We start from the raw sequence: 16549 nt of genomic DNA, 5'->3' as shown, positions 1-16549 counted from the left end.
TGTTAAGGCTCTTGGGTATCTGTTTATAAGAAAATATCGAGTAATGTTCCTCCATTTCGCATCTAATTAAGCAATTGTGGGATGTTGCTTCATCTGTGATTAACACCCTTGGTTTTTATGACCTCCAGTAGGGATATTCAGGATTTTTCCCGTCTATAATTAGTTGGAGAATAGCTGGGGAATAATAAAATAAAAATTTTATTAGAAAAACAATGCTTTATATTTTATTAATCACAGATAATAAGAACCCTTTAGCAACCCTTTATTTTATTGTTCATTAAAAAATAAAAATAGAAAACAAGTTTTTACTTGTTAATTGGGCTCTTCTTGTTTTGCAGAATTTCTTAAAAACAAACAAACAACACCATTAATTTCTTGTATGATTAATTTTCCTGAGAATTTCCTACCTTCTCAGTAGTAATGGGGCTGGTTTCTACAGCTGAATTTTCACTTCTTGGAGAAATTATCTGAGATATCAAGATTCTGCACCACTCCTATGGTGATTGTACGTCTCTTCCAATATCTCTAATGCTCAAGCCGTTTCACGGTTTGTTGCAACCACCCTACGCTTCGAAATCTACCCAGACTATTGACTGAGGCAGTTGCCTTGACAACGATGTTGTCATAGCAACCACTGCTCCGAAGTTCTCTCTCTCATCCACAGTGCACATACAGAGACACAAACAGTTCGCTCTTCGGAGCCATCCTCTTGCTCTAAGGGAGGCTTAGGAGGCAGATGGGCTGGACCAGTGCCTGGACCTAGACAGGATCTTGCACTGCTCACTGGAAGCCCTCCTGTCTGTCGACATACCAATGGAGCGCGTAGTGCGATGGTGTTTTGTATTTCTGATTAAGTAGATCCTTAGTTAACCTCGGAGTGATTTGTTCTCTACCTCTGCGGATCTTGCTACCACCGATAGACGGTCGATGGGGGGATATCGTAGGCCCTTTTGCGACTGCTAGTGGCGTTTCTGACTCCTAGATGCTCGGATGCTGGGCGAATGTCTGTGCCAGGACTATCGTACACTCTCTTTTCTTTACAAGGTGAGTAGACATATTTCCTTCTGCGTTTCAATTAATGGTTCCGGATATTTATTCTCCATCGTCCAATAGAGCTGATGGAGTCCACCTCGTTTGGAGAATGGAGGAAGACCACTACGAGGTCGACGTCCTTGTTCGATCTGAGAGCTTCCACTCTCCTGACGAAATAGCTGCAGCTATTTGCTAGACAGTGAATGGCGCCATTATAACATTCAGTACTCGTGCTTTTCTGGTTACCGCGTGCCACTCGCGCCAGCAGCACGTGTTCTTGGCATTCTTTGACAACCAATTAGAATCTTGTTTTTTTTTAAAGCAGAATGGACGATGGAATTTTAGAATTTTGTCTGAACCAAAATGGCAGCGATACTAACATTAAAGATTTATCAGTGCACTGCGCACAGTTAGGATTAAAGAAGTAGCGGTGCACCGGACTTTTATTTGAAACAGCGCTTGATTTCTTTACCTTTATTTGCCAGATGGCAAGAAGTTCTCAAAATAAAAACATTTCTTTCGAATTTCATATTCTTAAGTCGTCGTTAGGCTTAGCATTTAGTGTAGCAATGCTGCAATTTGTGTCGCGAGACTTAAGCCTAACTGACTACGCTGGGAAAATGACGTCTTTATGCATTAATATATAGGCGCATAATAATAATAAACATTTTATTACACCTTAGGACATATATATATATGGTTTATACATGTTTATAAATATGAGTATAAATTCTTACGTGTTATTTTCATTAATTAAAGACTCGAAATATGTTACTGCATAAGATTAAACTTGAAACTGCAGACGATTTGACTTCGTTTGCCTTTTCTTCAAAGGCTTGAAATAGACAAGTTTGAAACTGCAGACGATTTTACTTCGTTTGCTTTTACTTGACAGACTGCAGACGATTTTGAAGTATCGTATGTAGTTCCTTTTATTGGAATTTTACCTTCCAGCTTTCTAAACTCTAAGTATTAGTCATAATTAGTACAATTTAAATAATTACACTAATTTGTTATATTTTAAAATTATGCTCTTTAAAAATCTACCAAAGCCAGCTACAATTTCCATCACAAATTTCAATCTACAGATGGACTGTTCCTTAATAAATTGAATGCAGTCCTATTGCATTACGGGTAGTCATAAGCTAGTTATACATAAACATTCCATTCACGGGTTTGTCACCCGTGATGAGTTTCCGCATAGATGGTCTCTGAAATCCTATTCACTTTCCTGTTTACAAAGCCAAATCGTTGAGCTAGCATTGAATTTGTAACTCAGCAGTGTGGTAACATGGATACCAGTGTACTCTATTTAGAGCTCTGGTAATTTAGTGACAGCAGGGGTACAGTGCAAGAAAGTGGGCTTGTTATCTCTAGATTAAATTAAAGGTGAATATTGCAATCGAAACGATACTCTGCCATATTGGTGAAGGGTTTGCATTTTATTGCAGTTGTATTCTTAAATGCTTTGCAATTAGCGTTTTATTGTTGTTATAATATGAAGATATTTGGAAATTATTGGCCACACTTAATAGGAGCGAACACTAGAGACTGATGATTAACTTCATTTGTGTGTTCTATTCGAAGTCTAATGTTCAAGGACACCCATCGCTAAAGATAGCAAATTATCTGCACACCTCATAATAGAGTCTTTGAGTTTCGCTTAGTTCAATTGGCTGGGATCCTACGTTTAGATTAGTGGTTATGATAATACTACAGACACGCAGCAAGGTACAAGACCTCAGAAATATCCTTCAGCAGAGATCCTTCCTTATTATTAAATTCTTTATCCTTTAAGAGTTCCACAAAAAAAGTAATCAATCTGTAAATCCGGGTTGCACCATTGTGGCCATTCAATGGAACCACGCGTCCAATTTTTGTACAGTGAGCTGGTGCTCCATCTTGAATTAAAAGAAATCGTTAAAATTGATCTTGGACTGCAGTAATGGAATGATGTTTTATTTTGACAGTCTCACGTAGCTTTCTCCTCTCACACTTCCCTCAAAGGAAAAGGGCGCGAGAATATGTCCTGTCCAAAGTCTAGCCCAACCTGGACTTTGGGCAGGAAAAGTCTACCAAGTTTTGGTAAATTGTGTACTGTTTCCACTTCACCAAACTTCCTAACAATTTGCTTTATGGTTTTTATTATGGGTAGTTTATGTCCAAAAAACTTCTTGAGCTTGTGTGCAGCTTCTGCAGCATTTTCAATTTTGCATTCCACTTTATAATTCAACCCTCTTTCTAATTGTAAGGTAGTAGTAGTAGTAGTAGTAGTAGTGGCACATGATGCAAGAAAGCAAGTGTAGGAGCTTATGCAGCATCAGCCAAAAAAAAAAAAAAAAAAAAATCACACCATTCCCTCCAAATGCCTATCCAGTTCCTCCTTAAATTTATTTAACCTATCAACTTCCACAACGACAGATGGAAGTTTGTTCCAGTAATTAACCACCCGCTGGCTAAAGGCAAATTTCCGCACATCTATTCTACATCTGTCCTTTCTTAATTTGAACTTATGTCCCCGTAGGTTCGTATTCTGAACAAGTGGGAGGATCCCATCAGAATTCAGCGTGCTCAACCCATTCAAGGCCTTATAGACCTCAATCAGATCACCGCGCAGGTGCCTAGTCTCCAGCCACTGCAATTTGCAGAACTTAAGCCTCTCTTGGTAAGAGAATCCCTTCATTCCCCTCACCAATCGTGTTGCTCTTCTCTGTACACGCTCAAGCAAATCTATATCCTTCCTAAAATGAGGCCTCCAGACCTGTACGCAGTACTCAAGGCGTGGCCTGACCATTGCCTTATACAGAGCGACAATCACCTCCTTTTCCCTGCTAGCAAAATTCCTATATATCATTGACAAAACCCCATGACCCGCCCTAGCGCCCTGTCTGCACTGCTCAGAAAACTTCATATCTGACTGCACAATTACTCCCAGGTCTTTTTCATTTTCTACCACCTTAAGTGTAGTACCACACAGTTGGTACGTTTCTCTGGGGTTACTTCTACCCATATGCAGTACTTTGCATTTGTCAAGGTTGGACTTCAGTTGCCATTTCTTAGCCCATCTGCCCAAATTATCTAGATCCTGTTGCAGTAGCACACTGCCATTACTGTCATTAACAACCCTGCCAACCTTCCAACCTGCCAACCAATAATTCCTCACGTGTGAATGTAGATGCAAAATACTCATTCAGTTTGTTTGCTATCTGAGCAGGATCATCAACAGTCGAACCATCGATGTCAAGTGGACCAATCATATTCAGCCCCTTCCTTTTAGAGTTTATTATAAGTAAAGAAATCCTTGCTGTTTTTCTTAGCATCTTTTGCCAAAGATTTCTCGTAATCCGCCTTCGCCTGCCGAACCTCCTTTGTGACCTGATTACAGACTAGCTTATTGGAAAGGTTCATGGTACCTTTCCAATCTCAAATTATTATGAAACAATAGAAAGCGATTGTAAACTATTTTTCAATTAACTTGTACATATTTACAATAGCAGTTATTTAAAATAGTTTCTTACTTATGGACCACCCTGCACATATAAAAGTTGTCCCAATTAGGAGAAATGCGTTACATTCTATATAACATTGAGTTAAATGGATTCATTTGAAAAATGAAAACGGGTGTAGCTTTTAGAATGAATTTATCTGCATACTATTGGATAATGACCAAAAGGTAGGCAACAGGAGATGGTTGTGTAGTACAAGACTTTTAAAAATGGACAATGAAATATAGTGTACTCTCATTGTACAGGTAGGATTTCTATTCAATGTAAGAACACTTTCTAATGGTTTTGTAAATGTGAAATCGTAAGTTTCTTTGAAACAGAGATTGAGCAGAGATTGTTTAATTGGTAAACTGGAGAGACATTTCACATCAGTAATTTGTGGAGACTCAGAAGGTGCACGCATTGCTATAGATGAGAGTTTATCTAATGGCAATGGATAAATCCCATGGGCTCCTTCTGCCTTTTTCAGATTCAAACAGAATACTTTCACTCTAAATCCATTTTTAGTGATCATGCAATCGCCTATTCCCTATACCTGCTATCTAGCCCATTACAAACTGAAAAAATTCCTTTAACTCAACACTGATCCATTGAGTCATCGATTATGTTGAAATTAATGTCTAGTAGAACTTCTTTGTCAAAGTAGTTTCAAACTAGGCCTCAACATGTCTCATTCTAAGAATAACATTATTTCGAATTAATTTATACTTGACAAACTCTTCCATGTCCCTGTGGTTATTTATATTTGTCCGTGCAACTTTTCTGATACCAAATAAATCAGTTCGGTGTTCGAAACAAGGACACTTTAAAGGTATAAAAAGATGTCTAGCTTCTAGAATTACTTCTTTGGACATTGCTCATTTAATATTATTACTTATTAGATTCACCAAGCGTTCCCATCAAACAGAATTAAAATAATACCTAAGGTCATCATAATTTCCTTTGAGAAATACAAGAACAATAAGTAGAGACTGCATGGCATCGAATTTTACAGAAGAGCTGCAGAACACATGACATGAAGTCATGTGTCCTGCAGCTCTTCTGTAAAATGATGTAGCATCTCCAAAGGAATTTCAGCAATTTCTTCACGAATTCTTTCTTTCAGTTGTTAAATATTGTGTAGTGGTGAGAATACACCTTGCTTTTCAAATGTCTTCATAACAAAAATCACATGTTGACAGGTCTGAGGTCCTCGGAAGAGCAAGAAATATCACCATTACTGGAGATGATGTGGTTATGAAAAAGCAGTCACGGCGTCCATTGACTGCCCACGGTGGTATAAGATGTTGCGCTAACTTGTTGAAGCCAACTGTCGTCATTAACTCGAGGAAACCTTGTGGATAGTTCATCACTGCCAGAACTGTTCAGTTAGAGTGATTGCTCAACATCATTCATACAGTAATTCTGTTTCCAGAAGATGCCTCCAAGGGTCTGTCCTTGTGGACTCTCATCTGAAATATCATCTTGGACCAGTGGCTTTCCAGGGAGTTTGAACACTGCTTCAATATCGCACACGGTGAGTTAGTTATCTGCATTTCTGGAAGATCCCGCAAAGCCTTGGAGGGAAAGAGCTGAAATAATCCTAAAGGACTTAACTACTTGGGCCTCAACTAACAAGATAAAAACTTTCTCAAGGCTGTAGTGGTGCTGTTTGCACGGACGTAAATTGCTCTCATATGAAAACTGCCTGGGGCGCGCCTAAACAAGTTTCACTTCAATAGAGTTAATATTACTTCTCATGATCTGTGATGACTATCTCTGTTTTCTCTAACAAAGATATAATCGAATATCAAGTGGTGATCTCTTGCGCAATTCATGTTTTCACACAAGGAGAGTGTGTCTTTTTTGGCTATTTATACTACACTGTATATCTACAGTCCTATAAAGGGTCGTTCAGTTCGTGACAGGTGTGGCAGGTTTCTTTTGGGTTGGCATGATGTGGAGCCTACCATCTTTTCCCAGTCCTGCTCCTGCCTGTTGCTGTGCTTTAATCTGTTTTCTGTATACCTAGTCTGTGATTGTTTCTTTCAGATGTGTTCCGTTTTGCCATGATGTCAGGGGCATCTTCTCCTCCATATGTGCAGACACATCTGTAGGTCCAGATGGAGTACATCAGTTGAACGACAATGATCAATTTTCCTAGTTTACCGTTATTGAGCCAGAAGAGGATACTTTCGTGAATGGTGGGGCTTTCTCCTAAAGAAGTGTCACTTCAAAAGTCCTTTGTCACTTTGTCCTTGGATTTGTATATAGCTTTTATAGGCATGGCATATAGATTAATCTTGCCTAGGTTAATACCTAGGATAGAAGACTCACTTATATCCTAGGTATTAACAACGATCCAGCATATAATTTAAAAAAATAAAAATCTAAAATTTGGACAGAGTTGCACAACAACTACAAAATATTTGGACAGAGTTGACAGCCTCAACAACTACAATTAAAAATTGGTTCTATCTTTCAATGACTGCATCATATTGACCCATAGGTCATGGCTCCCTAAAGGCGGAAGGTGGAAGAAAGAGACACGGCTTCTTCCAAAGAGAACTTGTTTAAGAGACATGGTTTCACATATTTCTTTTCTGCTTACGGGTAAGGCACCATTTTTTTTTTTTTTTTTTTTGGTGGTAGGTTCCCAGAGCTACTTCCAGTGGCTGTAGGTTCCACCCTTTTAGGACAGGCAATGTTTGTAGTTATCCACCTCCTGATGGTCAGAAACACACTCAATTATGGCCCACCTCCCCGTGGTACATCAAAGACGCTAAGCAGGCTCTCTAAATGATCGCCTTCCTGATGGCAAAGTGGCTAGAAACAACCGATGAATTTAACAAACGTGCATGCTGATGTGCCCAATGCTTTGGACTCTGCATGTGTGTTGTCCTGATAGCTACGAACTTTCCTGGTGTACGGGCGATTTTTGTTCTATCCGGAGGCTTCTTTTTGACAGCAAAACCAGTTTTTAAATGAAAGAATCGAATAAAATTCGCAAGGTTCCTTTTATCATTGCCCTTGCAGGTAGCACAGTTGGTTGGATTGCCGTCCTCCCCACCTCACGTTGAAAAGACCTGAGTTCGAGTACCGTCGAATTTTTATGAGCCTTTTTCACAAGGTGATTGAGTTAGTCAGTCTCAGGAGAAGATGGCATGGTGTTTTCTCCCGGAAACACTGGTTTTTTATCCAGCAAACAGAAAATTGACACCAGAACATACGCAATATACACGGAGCAATATGGCCTTTTACGCTGATGCTCCTATTACAACAACATCTTACCACTGATTAATAAAAACCAGTCGAATAAATTAAATTTAAATCGCAGTACGCGCGAGTCGCTCATTTAAGTTTTCCGGCCCTATTTTTCACGACAGAACACTAATTAATGTTAGCCATTTGAAGGCTTCGCCTAGTGCATTAACTGCACCACAAAAACTATTCGAAGCATCAGCGGTGGAGAAAAGTAAGACACTGTTTTGTCATTCTCTTGAGCCGATTTCTTTTAAGTTTTCCTTTTTATTACTTGAGATGCTTTTGTTTTCTTGAAGCATTGTTCTTGAAGAACACGCAAAAAGCATTTCTCAGCTTTCGCATTCAATTATGCTGACATATTTGTATCTTCACTCTACTTGCTTTATTTTCGTATAAACATTGCTTTTTCTTGTCGAAGATGAAGATTTGAAAAACTTACAACATCCATAAGGCAACAATTGGTGTTAATATTGCACGCAAAAAAATCACTGATGAAACTTTGAGCCTTCTTGCTTACACTGCAAGAACAACTTCATAACTGCTTATAACGTAATCATTGAATCTTTCTTATCTTGAACCACCTTTACTTCCGTGTACCCCCAGTCTATAAGTCATCGCTAGGTTTGTTCCGCCCCCTTTTATTTAGAAGGATTAAACTCAGTCACCATCTTTCAGACCATATGTGTAACTGATCTAAGTCCTCCCCACACCCGGTGGAAAAGACCGGAGTTCGAATCCTGTTAATGACACGAAGAATTTTTATGGGTCTTTATCCCAATGGCTGAGTTAGTTTGAGAGGAGGATAGCATGTTTTTTTACTCCCGGAAACTCGGGTTTTTCATCCAGCAAACAGCAAATCGACCGAAGAACACCCATAATTTATAGACATATCATATTTGGCACAATATGGCCTAAGTTGCTGATGCGCCTAAAACCTTAAATAAGAACATTCTGAAGCAGCATAGCCCGATTATTTACCATTCTATCCAACTTTAAATCATCGGCAAACTTCAATAGCATTCCCATTAAATCCTAATCAACATCATTGAGGAAAATCAGAAACAAGAGGGCTTTGACGAAAAGCCTGAGATTCCCCTCACTGCGTTAATCTACAGATCCATTTTAGAATAAAGGGATTGGTAAGAGGAAGAAGTCTCGATAAGCCACCCATGCTCCAGATAAGCGACCGAATCAAAACTTTACTGTAATCTAGGTATACAATACCGAAACTGTTTCCAGCATTCAAATGCTTTATGACTTCATCATAATAATTAAACATATGTTAGACAAGACTTTCACTTCACAAACCCCTGCTGTGGTCCTCTTTAGGATTTAATTCTTATGAAGATTTTCCTTATTATACCTTTAATCACCGATTCCATCGTGTTACCAAACATCTATAACTTGAATTCTTAATTCTTCAATTCTTAGGGAGGGAAAACAGTTACATTGGTCACGTCCAATTACTATCAACCAGGAGAAATATCTGGTTATCATGACAATGTAACACCTGTGGTCGAGAGATTCTGGAGTCTGTTTACTGAAAGGGTCCAAAAATCCATCCTCACGGAACACGACTGACCATATCACAAGTAATCCACATGAGGCGTCCTTATCACAGAGCCCACATGGTACCTCTTCGGGTACATTTATGTTTATTCTTTATCTTTATGCTTTGTACTTATTTAATCAGCAGCATCGAGTAGATCTATAGACTATGGACTATTGGTCTATGGGCTGTGGATGGATTTACCTGTTCATGTGCCTACCGTTATTAACTCCTCCGCCTGCAGTGGACACGGGAGCACAATTCCTGGACATTGGACGACTGGAAAAGAGTCGTCTGTGAGGAATCAAGTTCCAGCTCCACCATGCTGATGGATGAGTGCGTATTCGACTGCAAGCAAGTGAAGAGCTGTAAGCAGACTGCATGGTTAGACGAAAACAGGTGGTATTATGGTTTGGGGGATGTTTTTTGGAAATCACTCGGTGCCCTCATCTCCCACTGAAAACGCCCTCACTGCCAAGTCCTACTTGAATCCTTGGAGGTCATCGCAACCTTACGTTTGGACTTTTATAGTTTCAGATATCTTCATGGTATTGCATTGTGACATGGACATTACGTTGAGAATGAATGTGATCTTTAACGAGGGAATGTAAGATAATTGTACATCAACTTGTTTAGTGACTGTATCTGCACAGCAATAAAAAATATTCCTACTTCGGCATTGTTTGGGCCTAAGTTTTCTCTACCTAGTGACCGTGTATCCAGATGGCACTGGACTCTTTCAACAAGACAGTGCTCTGTGTTTCATAATTCCCGCATAACGAAGTAATGGTTCCAAGATCATGTACAAGAAATTCCTGTGCTCCACTGGCTGCCAAATTTCCCCGACATTAATCCCATCGAACGTTTATGGCATACGATGGAACGCAACATTCTCTAGTCCACACCAGGGCCTCGCCGAGTTGCCAGACTTCGGGACTTCCTTCTATCCAGGATACTTGAGGACACCTTCCACGATCTCTTCGAGTCAATGACATGCTAGGTACAAGCAGTTATCAGGCGAAAGGTTGTCATAATGTTTTGGTTCGTGAGTGTATATACTGGAGTCTATCATTGCTATTTATATTGATTCACTTATTTTGGTTAGAAAATAAACTTCATTTATGTGCATTTATGGCGCTGTGAGGAATTCCAAATTCCGAGAAGAAACTCAGCTGCATTTCTTAGAATCTAGAGCATAAAAAACACATGCGCATAAACGACAACTTACTCCTTAAGTACAAAAATTCCGTTCAGCTTTTCTTCATTGCAGTGTCTTCATTTCTTGTGTGTTGCTCCCATCACAAAATCGTAGTTCCTAAGGGGTTTATATCACGGCAATGTATCTTTCTAAGTACGAAGGAGTTTCTAAAAGGCTTCTAGGAATTTGTTACGGTTGGCGACGCTGGTTGTGTATGAAGAGTAAGAAAGGGAGAAGTGAAGCATTAATTCGTTTCGCAGGTTCTTTTCCTTACATTATAATTGAGCAGACATGCTCTCCAATCTTTGCTAATATCGATTAGTTAAAAAACTTCTAAAAGATGGGCAGAATTTCAGGTCTACGTTGAGTTCTAATTTCATTGTCTTGGACATATATGATTCTCTTTGTAAAACTTACCTACCGAGATTCGGGTTTTTCATCCGCTAAAAGGTCAGAATCTATGCAAATATATTAAAATTTCCATGTTCATTACACTCACTGGCCAAATAAAAAAATATTTTGCAATTGAAATCAGAAATCTTTTTCAATTGTGACATCATCGATTTTGCAATTGATGTCACTATTGGTAGAATCGCTGTCCTTCCCACACCAGGTGGAAAAGACCTGAGTTTGAGTTTCATCGATGATAAGAGGATTTAATGGGCCTTTTTACAACGTGGCTGAGTTAGTCGGTCTCAGGCGAGGGTTTTTTTATGCAGCAAAAAGAAAATCTAAATCATCTAAATTGAATGTTTTTCAACAGAACTATTGAAGAATTTGGGATCTGCCTATATCTTTCTGTAAAATATCAAAAGATTTGACTGGAGTGGTGCTTCCTAACCTAAGACTGGACTATGGAACAGTGGAAAAAGATCGTGTCTGACGAGTCTCGATTTACACATTTTTGCACCAATGGTAGGGTGAAAGTGTGGCGTGAACGTCATGATGTTGTTGTTGTTGTTTTGGCTTTCAGGAGGTCGATTTTCTGTTTGCTGGACGAAAAAACTGAGTTTCTTGGAGAAAAAACCATGCTGCCCTCGCCTGGGACCGAGTAACTCAGCCGCGTTGTGAAAAAGACTTATAAAAATTCCTCCCGTCATCGATATGATTCGAACTCAGGTCTTTTCCACCCGGTCTGGGGAGAACCTCATGAAGCCATGTGTCCACTACTCAAGCGTCTGTAAGTGGTACCACATTGTGGTATATGTTCTGTTTACAGGCTGGGTTCGCTCATTCTATCTTATTACCTCCAATGAATATCTTTCTGTTGTATCGGACCAACCCCATCCTGCAATACTTCATTTTTACTTGAACTGCGATGGTTTCTTTCAAAACGACAACAACTATCCACCGTGCAAAAATTGTACCCGAATGGTTCGAGGAATATTACTCCAAATCTAAATCCAATTGGAATGCTTCGCTCTTCTCTACTGACCACGACAGCGGCTGACAAATATCCTGTTGGAAGAATGGTAAAATTTGGAGCCAGACTCCTTCAGACACCCAGTGTAATCATGCAACGACATGGGCAAGCTTTTAATTCAGACAAAAGGTGGTCCCAACAAATATTAAATAAAGATTTTAATTTTTTGGCAAATGAGTAATTTTTCGAAATAAACTAAGCTTTTAAATCTCTAATCTATCTGCCAGAGGATATTCAATCACGAATGTTCACGATGGTAATGCCAAAAGGGTTAATACATTGAAAACAAATATATGAAATAATTCAGAAGGTCGACGTTTAGTGAGACGTCTTCCTGGCAGATGGCGCTACTGTGTAATGGAGTTATTGTAGTTGATCAAGTAACTGCTCATCAGGTAGGACGGTACTCAGAAGGGCACTCCGTATTCAATTTTTGGAAATTGAAATGTTTGAAGGTGACAGACCAAGGCAAGATATAATTTGGGAGTTTGTGTTGATCTCTAGACAATCCACCGTGAGTGGTAGGTCAACTTACCTGATTCTATTAATGTAGTTGAAGAGTGATTGTTGCAATCTTGAGGAAAGAAGGAAGAGGTTAAATCCAGGGTGCAGGTCCAATGCACTTTATTATTTGTTATTATTATTCTATAGATTTTTAGCTTTAAATTTTAGTTCCAAAAGAGGGACAACACATTCGTGGACGTTACCACATACTCAGGCAAATTCTGATAAAAAAAATTTTAATTTTCATCATATTGAAACCCTTTCCTGTAAGCTTGACTTCTGTTCCATGGAAATTAATGGAGTCGCACATAAAAGACCGCTATAAAAACTGTAGCAGTGTGCCATTAAGGGCAAGTTACTGTTCCGGATAAAGTATGGGGTGGGTCAATGGAAGAAGACAGAGGACGGTTATTATTGGACGACACTTTTCTTCATGGACTAATGTTATTAGTTGTGTCCCTCAGGGTTCTGTTCTAGGCCCATCATTGTTTTCTGTATTTATTAATGATATTAATTGAAGGCATATCAGGCTGTATTTTTAAGTTTGCAGATGATACGAAGGTTGGCAGGGTGGTTCTGTGGTACCACACTCATGGTGGAAGAGAACAAGAAAGACTGAAAGTAATTGTGCAGTCAGATATGGAGTCCTCTGAGCAGTGCAGACAATACCAGGACAGCTCAACTCAATGAGTTTTGTCAATGTTCTACAGGTATTTTGCAAGCAGTGATAAGGAGGTGACTTTTCCGTTGAATGAGGCAATGATTAGACCACATCTTGAGTACTGCATACAGGTCTGTAAATCTAATTTGCGGAGGAATGTGGATCTGCTGGAACGGGTGCAGAGAATAGCAAGAAGATTGGTGAGGGGAATAAAGGGGTATTCTTACCAAGAAAGTCTTCAGTTCTGCAAATTGCAGGGTCTGGAGCCTCGGCATCTCTGAGATGATCTGACTGAGGTGTTTACAGCTTTAAAGGGATTGTTCTTGCTCAATGCTGATGGCATTCTACTCTTATTAAGAGTAGAATGCCATTACTTGAGGAGGTATAAAAGGATGGTCGCGGTATAGATGTGCTGAAGTTTGCCCTCAATCAGCAGTTAGTTGATTGTTGGGACAAACTTCCATCTATTGTTGTGGAAGTGGGTAGTTTCAATAAATTGAAATAAGAACCTAGACAAGCTATTGGAGAGGACGGACAGGCGATTTTGCTTTTTGCATCTTTTCCCCCCACTAATAGTAATACTAATCTCTCATTTTGAATCAACTGAAGACCTTAAGGGTTTGACATCGAAAGATACTGGGATTCGTGTATAAACTGCAGACGATATTACTTTAAAAATGATAAAATATTTGTTTCCCACAGAATTACTCAAATCAAGCAATGCTATAAAAATGAAATGGTAAAAATGAAAAAAATATATAAAATACCAAAGTTAGCAAAAAAAGGGCAGCACCTCAAACAAGGAAATATAGAGGTACGAAATCCTGCGAAGATAAAGTGCAACTGCTGTTCGAAATGATGCACAGAATTCTGTGCATCTTTGTTTCTCAAAATCAGACAAACTCTTTCTTATATTTTAATTTTAACTAGAACTTAATCTACCCTTCAATTCGTTTTGGAATAATGATAGAAAGAGAACAGATTGTCCTTAAAAGTATTACATTTTGGCCGGCTGCAAATATTGGCCAGGTAGGATGCGCTATCTAAGCTTTGAAGAGCTGTCGCTCGGATTTGTTGCTTCCATTTCTTACAATTTGTACGAAATTTCATTGCCTGCTAGACTATTGGTTCCAGATTTGTCAAGCCATTGTGTGTTAGGAGGAGAAACGTGCTAATGGCTATTTCATCCTTCGGTGCAAATCAATAATGCAGTATAGGAGGAAGACGCCAAGCTCTGCAGGGACTTGTCTTTCCATCAGCCTCTTTTCTTCGTGTGTGCGGACACAATTTCAACATTTGTCACCTACGTACTTGTTAGGTGTCCATCAAAAGGGTGCATAGAATTCCTTGGCCGCAACGTGTTAGAAATATGAACATCTGTTGCCAGATTGTCTTCAATTTTTAAGTCCAACAACTGCGGTGCTGTCCACTTGCCTTTCACATAACTGGAGCCAAAGGTAGGATTCATTTCCATCTATTACACCATCGAATAAAAGAACTCATAAACAGGCAATCAATGAACATCGGTTATTAATATTCCGAAATCATTTCCCCTGGTATTATTAGCGACTACATCCAGTGCTCAATTGAGCTCCAAGATCTGGAGTCTTGTTGCTATAGCAACTTTTATCATCGCAGATGCGGTCAATAAAGTTTATCGTTTTTTTTTAAACTCTCTCTCTCTCTCTCTCTCTCTCCTTCAATAGGTTAGTGATAAATTATAAGCTCCACTAATCTTGAGTTTTGTGTATTTTAAGAACTAAGGATTTCCAAGAATTGTTATTGTGTTGGTTGCTATGGTAACATCACTTGTGGTAACTTTCTTGAATTCAAATTTACGTCATGCAGCTAAGAAAGCTAAACAGGGAAAGTGATGATATTATATAGATACATAATTTTCAGTTTAAAGCCAATACGATAAAATCCCTAAATAGCAGGGTAAGTGGATGGGTTTAGGGTTGTTAGGATTGAAACTTGTTAAAATAAGTATTTACTGCACTGCCCGACAAAAAAATTAAAAACAGAACAACTTGTTAGAGATTCTCAGGTGCGGTTAGAGACATGTGGACATGTGTTTTTGTAATGGGCGGCTCCTAGAACGTTAGTTCAACTCCGCCTCGTATCTCTGTGAAGAACAGTATCACTACAAATGGGCCAGATATGTGTGTGACGTCGGTTTGTGTGTATTATGTGTGTGTTCTGTTGTTCTGTTCTGGCCACTTGGCTACCCAGAAGCATCAGTCACCTGGACAGATGATTCTGGGTACTCGTCCACACCACGGGAAGGTGGGCCAGTCTCAGCTAATCACGTACTGTCTCAATATGAGACTCTGATCCACCTGATGTTGCCAAAAGGTGGGCCAGATTCCTCTAGGGGCCCACTCCAGAGGAGAGAAAAAAAAAAAAAAAAAAAAAAAAAACATATATATTTATTTAGATTTTCCCGTGGTGCAAAAGAAAAAAAAAAAAAAATAACAATAATAATAATAATAAAATAATAATATCACTGTAAAACGCAAAAAAAAAGTGACAGCAACCCTGAAGAACGCAAAAAAAAAAAAAAAAAAAAAAAAAACCAACCATGTGACTGATTTAGAACGCGAAGAGAGAAAAAAAAATAAATAATAAATAAATAAAAAATAATAAGAATAAAAGAAATAAATTAAATAAATAAAATAATAATAATAATAATTAAAGAAATAAAATTAATTTAAAAAAAAAAAAAAACAGCCATGGACTGATTGTAGAATGCGAGGAAAAAAAAAAAAAAAAAAAACATATATACATATATATTTATAAAAAAAAAAAAAAAAAAAAGGGGGGGGGGAAGAGAAAGAGAGAGAGAGAGATATTTTCCTTCCTGAACACAGGCCGCAGAAACAAGCTCCACAGCCCATGCAGCAGGCTGGGGGGAAGGGGGGAAATACATGGTCGGTTTCAGTCCACTGCTGGGTCATCGATGTTTGCCACTGGTGGTCTGTTAATCCTTCTTCTGCGCCTAAAGACTTCAGCTGAGTAGGTTTGCAGTGCAGGGAGGTTGTTAGGGTTCTGTAGGAAGAGCTCTAGATGCTCGCCAGAGATCTGTGTACAGCTGACAAGGTTGTGTCTCAGATCAGCATACGCAATGCACTCGAATAGTACATGCCACCAGTTCTCTTTGGCTCCACAATGGCAGAGATCTGTTGGGTGGAGACCCAGATGGTGTAATTTTTCATTCATGGATCCGTGTCCGGTAATTAGGTATGATGTTTCTAGTGAAGGGGTGAACCAAGACTGTACAGATTTAGTAGCAGTGTAGGTTACATCAGGTAGGAATCTTTTTGTGACAATGCCCTTTGTTGAATTATGCCATCGAGTTTGCCAAATGTTGAAGAGCTCGTTGTAGCAACGTGTCATCTCAGCCTTGGGGTCAGCATCCAGATTAACCTCAATG

General features: G+C 39.0%; 1 protein-coding gene across 1 annotated transcript in view; it reads left to right on the top strand.

The window, feature by feature from the left end:
- Nucleotides 1-745: 745 nt before the first annotated feature.
- LOC150081221 (protein still life, isoform SIF type 1-like) overlaps nucleotides 746-16549 on the top strand; it is a 496225-nt gene continuing 480421 nt past the window's right edge. Inside the window, exon 1 of the mRNA XM_090379423.1 lies at nucleotides 746-1044. The gene's annotated coding sequence lies outside the window, so the exon portion shown is untranslated. The remainder of the gene's footprint in view (nucleotides 1045-16549) is intronic.

This window comes from Mastigoproctus giganteus, chromosome 8 (genome assembly GCF_048544385.1).
Source record: "Mastigoproctus giganteus isolate SK-2022 chromosome 8, ASM4854438v1, whole genome shotgun sequence".
Lineage (NCBI taxonomy): Eukaryota > Metazoa > Arthropoda > Arachnida > Uropygi > Thelyphonidae > Mastigoproctus > Mastigoproctus giganteus.
The sequence above is the reverse complement of the archived record's forward strand: the minus strand, read 5'-3'. Positions and strand labels throughout refer to the sequence as shown.